This window comes from Lathyrus oleraceus, chromosome 5 (assembly GCF_024323335.1).
Source record: "Lathyrus oleraceus cultivar Zhongwan6 chromosome 5, CAAS_Psat_ZW6_1.0, whole genome shotgun sequence".
Classification (NCBI taxonomy): Eukaryota; Viridiplantae; Streptophyta; class Magnoliopsida; order Fabales; family Fabaceae; genus Lathyrus; species Lathyrus oleraceus.
Genome location: NC_066583.1, coordinates 511,793,992 through 511,801,527, shown reverse-complemented (window position 1 = coordinate 511,801,527; position 7,536 = coordinate 511,793,992).

Sequence of the window (7,536 nt, the reverse complement as noted above, 5' to 3'; positions counted from 1 at the left end):
GGTAGATTATTCCATGTAGGTTTTGTGTTTTTCTTCTCTATGTTCATGACCATGGTGATATTTTTTAATTGTTGAATTGTGTGAATGATGAATTATTGTTGTTAGAATCATAAATTTGATTGGATTGGTTGTTGTCAATGATGCGTGATTGATGTTGTTTCAGGTCAGAGTCAGAACTGAGTTATGAATGTTTTCGGTGTAAATAAGTTGGGGTTTTGGACTCTGGAAAATGGATTTTTCGTGTTAAAATATGATGTAAGTGATTTGTAAGAAAAATAGGGTTTTGGGGTGAATTATGGGTGATTTTCGTTTTGAAAAAGTTGTAGAAAAGTGCTTCTGCAACAGTGTAATTGGTTACCAGAATGGGAGTAACCGGTTACACTGCTTAAAAACACATTTTTGGGCAAAATTTGAGAGGTGAAACGAGTTACTGGTTTTTGGGTATCCGGTTACCCTGTGTAACAGAGGCCACGCATGGACTGGAAAGGGGGGGGGTGTAAGTGGTTACCAGTTTTAGGGTAACTGGTTGATGGGTGTTTTCCTCAAGTATATGAAGTGTAATATAAAATACTGTCGAACCCACAGAGACATAATGGTCAATATATCATTTTCTATTGCAACGATGTTTATCTAAGACGATCGTAAATGAATTGGAATAGGAACAACAAAGTAGAAATGATAGACTTTAATGAATTCAGAAATGCAATACGGGAATGTGGCTTTCATTGATCAACAATACTCTTATTATTCCTAAGTAGAACTACTTACGGGGCAATGTTTCCTTCCTTGTAAAAGAATTAATTAAAAAGGAACTGTCACTCTCGCGTATTCGGAATCGGGTTTTACTCTCTAATTTATACTGTCCGCTCTCACGTGCCTGGTGCGCTTTGTGTTAAAGTAGTGAAAACCTTTTATAGAAATTAGATTCTATCACTTAGTTAAAAAGTGGTTTTGGTTGGAAAATTTAACTTTAAAGGGTTCCCGCCTTCCGCTCGGATAACCAGATTCTAAGCTTATAAATGCGTTCGAGAATAGTTTTAAAATCACCTTCTAGAAATATCAAATTCTCCTAATTAATTAACAAAGTGCTCACGCGGTGTTTGTTAATTAAAAACTTTACAATTTTGTATACAAGTTTAGCTAATTACATCTAATCCGGACACAAAGGATTTAGCTACAAATCATATGGTAGCTTGTTTCATAAGAAGAGATGAATGAGAATCAACAATGATTTCTCGAGTATTGATGCGTATCTAGCTCTGATTTTCCAATTTTCGAAGTTCTATGAGTTTTTGGTGTATTTGGTGCCCAAAGTTGATGTCTAACCCTCTCCAAATGAAGTAATAGGGTATTTATAAAAACCAGAAAAAGCAGACCGCGTTAAGCCCCACAGACGGTGCTAAGCGTGACTAGACCGCGCTAAGCACGGAAGTTCCTATCAAAACTGTCATAAGTCACACTAAGCGACACCAGACCGCGCTAAGCACGGAAGTTCCTATCAAACTGTCATAAGTCACACTAAGCGACACCAGACCGCGCTAAGCACGGAAGTTCCTGCCCAGAAAATTTGGCTGGCGCTATGACCGTACTAAGTCACATGTCCTAGCATGTCTTTGATCCAAAATAGCATGTAGAAACCTTTCTTTTGCCTTTAAGCATCCCAAACTCCTCCAATGCAATAAAACTACATAATTAAATGCAAAAAATGATTAATCTTCATAATGTTTACATGATTAAACGAAAAGTTAATTTTACACTAAAGTTGAGGGATCAATATACAAATCCAATGAATTAAGCTAAAAAAGCCATTAATTATACTATTAATCAACACAATTGGCCCTTAATAAGCACTCAAAATATTTATTTTAGTTGGTTGAAGGTTAATACTTGAACTATAGTTTTGGAACTCTTGTTGATGATTTTATTTTAGGTAAAATTTCTTGATGGTTTTAGACTTTTAGTTGTCATTTTAGTTAATTCTAGTAATTCCAATTCTTGATGATTTTAGTTTATACATTTATTTGTGAATATATGCAATATTTTTTAAGGAAAATTTGTTTAAAAGATTCTTTATAAAAATTTGTTCTAAAAAATAAGTGAAAATTTTAATTGAAATGGAAAAATCTATGGAAAAATTTAATTAAAATGTAAGTAAGTGAAGCAACTCAGAGGTAAGGAGATTGCTTTAGTGAATGTTGTCTGGGGAGGACCTACAAGAGGATGTTTGACATGAGAGCTGGAGAGTCGGATGAAGGAATCCTATATGAATCTGTTTTCACCAGGTAATTTTCGAGGATGAAAATCTTTTTAAGTGGGAGAGAGTTGTAACACCCTGATTTTTAAATTGAGTATTTTATCTAATTATTGGTGTTTTATTCATTATACTTGAATTTTTGCATTTTTCAGTGTGTAGGAGTATTTTGATAATTTAATAATTATCGGGGTTATAGAATTGGAGAGTAGAAAAATAAAATAGAATTATTAAGGTTATTATAAATAATTAGATATATTTAATTATTTTGTGATAGGTTGAGAGAGTAGAAAATTAAGAAATTTTGATTAAATAATTATTTGAATTAAATATTTATTTAATTTAAATAATAATTTATAAAAAATTGAGAGTAAGGGGAGAAATTAGAGTTTTTAATAAAATTGAAGGGTTAAGTTGTAGTAATGAAATGTTGTGGGTAAAATTGAGAAATTGACAAAACCTATTAGGTTATTTAAATAGAAAATTTTGGGATTTAGAGAAAGCTAATATGTAGAGATTTGGGAGAAACAGAGAACGACTATTAGAAAATCCTAAGGAAATTTCTAGGAAGGAGAAGAGGCAGGTTAACCAGAAACTCTGCAATTTCAAGGTAAGGGGATTGTCTTATTGATGGGTGATTTGGGCAGCCAGGATGGTGAGTGTTTCTTACCCTCCCATCAACGCCTTAGAGTAATGCAATTTTTTCCTAATCTCGTATGATTTGTGTAATTCTGGCCAAATAAGGTTTGGAAAAAACCTAATGGGCATAATTGATGAATCTTTTTTGTTCTTCGTGTGATTGCTCTGAGACCCGGAAATGGGATTCATGATAAATCCCATATGATCTCTGAAATGTTGTTGTTTGTAAGTTTATAACTTTTGGTTGATTATGATGATATTGTATGAATTTTGGTGTATGTTGTTTGATAGTAGTTTAGAGTTATAGTTTCGCCCAAAAAATTCGAGCGACTCTATTTGGGTCGTTTGGTTTTCCAAATGTTTTTGTTTGAATAATCATATGTGCTTCCTAATTTTTCAAATAACCGTAACCAGTTTTTACAAAAACTTCCCAAATCCCGTAAAGCTATTTTTTTTCTTCCAAAAATGAGACTTTTTTCATGAAAAGAAAATCAAAATTCGGAAATTTTCGCATAAGTGAAAAAATCAGAACCCTGGGCGGTTGGCGGAGATCGGTGAACCCTGGGGGGGGGGGGGGGAGTGCGCGTCGGCGGGGGGTAGGTCGCACCCTGGGCGGTTGGCGGAGATTGGTGAACACCGATTTTTGGCGGTTTCGGGCATTTCAAAATTTTTTTAGTTCAAAAGTTTTTCGGTGATTTTTGAGCAATTTTTGATGTCAGAACCCTTTTGATAACCTTAGGGCCACATTTTAGCAAATTTAGTCGATCTGCTCGCCTTTACGCTTAATATAGTTATTACATGTGAAATATTTAACTTTAGAGCACTTTGGATTAAATAGTACTTTTGAGGCACTCTAAAGTTATTTGTGGGAGCTGAGAAGTATTGAGATGTTTTGAGTTTTCCTGAGAATTTTTTATGAGTTGGAGGTTTGAGTAATAAAACTACTTTTCCCCTTTTGATGGAAAATAACTAATATTTTTTAACCATAATTTTTTAGTATAGTAATCCAGAGGGATTACATTGACGACCTTAATTGGTGATTTTTTATGATTAGTAATCCGAAAGGATTACAGTGACGATGGGTGATTGCCAACCTATAGGTTCAAGAGTGGAACCTTCTAATGATGTTTTAGATGATGTTTATGACGTTATGATGTTATGTTGTTGATGACGTTTATGATGTTTATGATGTTGATAGTGTTGCATGCTTACATTGTACACGGTCATGCATGCATTTATTTTGGTGTTAGTAGAATTTTGGTCCACTGATGATCTGGTTCAGAGAAGGACTATGGCGGTCTCACGTCTATAGAGGGGCACATTTTAAGAGGAATCGAAGACATGGGTAATTCATAACATAACATTGATCCCAAACACCCGGTACCACATGCATTTTTTATGAGAAGTTGGTGGCATTAGCATTTGCATCATTATTTAACTTGATTGTGTTTTTATGTAAATGATGCACTTATGAATTCGTTATTGCCATATTGTTTATAAATTTCACCGTTAACATTTGTAAGATGTATTCTCACCCTCTTTTTGTTTGCTTTGTTCAAATTGATGTACAACTACTCAACATGATTAGTCACTTATGAGTGGAAGACTCCCTTGGAGCTTTCTTCTTTCATTTTTATTTATCACTTTTAGTTGGTTTTCATTTGTCCTGGTCTATAACACTAGGAACATGTGCATTATTTGTTTTGGAGTTTATTTTTGTTGTTTGGTGGTTTAATCTATTATTTGATGATTATAAGGATTATTTGTTTTGGAGTTTGAAAATATTTTTATGAAGTGCATGATTTATGTGAAATAGCATCCTAAACAATACAATTTTCCATTTTATTTTACGAGTCAGGGTTTAGGGTGTTACAAGACCTGTCTGCTATTTCCCTCGCCCTACGCTGAGGGACTCTCGGTGAAAAGGGTGTCGACCTCAGCCAAGAGAACCGCGAGCAGGACGATAGGCGCCTTAAATAAGAAGGTTGGTTCAAAAACACTTCTCCCTTTAACGGATAAAGCCTTCGTGCTTGAAGGAATGCGTTGCGTCATATTTAGCAAAGTCCTAGATTAGGGTGCCCGTCACCTAACATGTAAGTCACCCAGACACAGTACAATGTATCCGCCCACACAGCTCGACCAACGTATAGTCGAGGAAGTAAAAATACTTGTTGACTCAGGATATATAGATGATTAACGACCTCCATAAAAAGGGGTGAACAACCAAAACCACATCTAAAGGGGTCTATAAACACTAGCCCTGAAGAATCCCTATAATTAGATGATATCTTAAAAGGAGAAGTAATCAAGTCATATTCATTTAATACCACCCAATACTGCTCTGAAAGCACTTTGTTCCCAACCGTCCTAACACTAGTAGTTTCACCGTCTGCTTACAACCCAACAACGCAGACAACCGACAGGGCCTCTCACCTTACATGAGTTGGTCCCTTAAACAGACAAAAAATGACCATACCGGACTACTCACCACCATGAGATAGCCCTTACTCCACTGAGTCTCCCTGCCATCTCCCTGCCATTGCAGGGAAAACACATACTCATAATACTTTTTTGAACATTACATTTTGCATGAGTTTGTATAACATAAATAAACATTGAAATTTCATGACACAAATTAACATTAAAATTTCATTGCATGCTTGGGTTGAACTGTTAGATTTATCGCTTAAAATTTACTTAATTCATAGGTTTATTTTGGTTGTAGTCTTAATTCGTAAAAGATTAGGTTTGATTAGAATTAGCTTTTGAACTAATCTTGTTATTGATTAATCGGTAAGAATTGTAATTGGATTTGCTTTCGATTGATAAATTGTTAAAGAAATTAAACATCTTGTCCGAAGCTTTAACCATTAGTCATTAATACAAACATTTGATGTGTGTATAATATCAATCTTCTTCCAATAACTTAAAACCATTTCAAAACAAGTTTTCACCATATTCATTTTTGCTTGAGTAATTTGATTTTTAAATTGAAAAGAATACAATTTTAATTATCTATTAAACCACCTTTCTAGACAAATTACTCCATATTTAAACCAACACTTGACACTTCATTTATGACAGTCTTTATTGAGCGATGACACAAGGAGACATCTTCCTTTTATCTTCCATTTGGGGACAATGACTATCACTTTGGATGATTTCTCCTCCATGTTCCATCTCCCCAATGCCAGTAGATTCTTCACCGCTCTTGTTATTAACCAGGGGCTTATATGTATTGCGACTGTACAAAATTTGGGAGCTTATATGTTATGGAAAGAAACATTATCTAGCACTCAATTGAAAAAAAAAATCAGAACTTCAGCAATATATGTTATGGAAAGAAACATTATCTAGCACTCAATTGAAAAAAAAAATCAGAACTTCAGCATGCATGCAAAAGACTTGTATGAAGAAGATTTAGAACATTCAATTATAACTATTCCATACTGAAACAATGTAATGCTGAAGACGAAGACAACTACCGCGGTAAGACATTCGTTTTGAGGTAAGAGGGATACCTGCAAAAAAAGGTTAGCACTCCGACGCTCAAGTTAGTATATGAATGAGGTGAAACTTTACAAATATGAATAAAAAAATACCTGATTGTGACGCAGAATCACACGTATATAGTAGAGATACTACTCATCTTTGGTTTGTCTAGCATGAAGTGTAGACTACCAAGTAGTTGTAGATCAACAGTTGAGATGAAAGAGGGTCGGTGTTCTTGTCCGTTTACCAATATTGAGCAGAGTGAGGTGTTCTTGTCCGTTTACCAATATTGGGCAGAGTGAACGTGTAGATTAGATTACACATAAAGATTGCGCTGCAAGTCTTAATGAACTTTTGACTAATCCACTAAGCATCATAAAAAAAGGAATGGCATACTCCAAAAGTAAAGATGTATATTATATATATTGTTGTATGATGGGCTATTAATGTAAAATAATCGCGATATTGGTGCTATCATCTGATAATTATATACCAAAACTGCTTTGTCAATCATCTGATAACAAACACCACATTACTATATTGAATTCCAAAATCTATATGAATCACAATGATCTTCAGATTAAATATAACAATAAAGAATAAAGTATCTATATACAAATAGATATCTTCAGATTTTTTGACATAGATCTTCTGATTAAAATCTAGAAATAGTAGGAACATAGGACACAACCAACAGAATATTTATTTTGGATCCCAATATGAGCACAATTTACCTTACCAAACACCGGATGGAGATACTTCCCAAACCATGCTGTTCACTCTACAAAATGAAACAAGTTTTCTACAGAAATGTATATGACTCGAATTCCTTAGAGATTATCTTACAGTCTGCAGAACATGATGGTTCCAATAATGAATTCTGGTGCCCAATGAAATCCTTAGGGAGGAAACGAATTCCTATTCCAATATATCAGAAATAAAAGAAACAAACAGTAAAAGAGTGCAAGAATAACTCTCTTTAGATGTAGATCATCAAATCAAACACGGCCACAATTTGATTAAAAACGGACAAGGCCGCAGCGAGAAGAGATATGCTCCACAATTCTGTTCAGCAATGTTGTGCATGCAATCCAGGGAGGACTATTGTGGAACAAATATATACAGTCCATATGAAACGGAAAAAAATTCGGCAT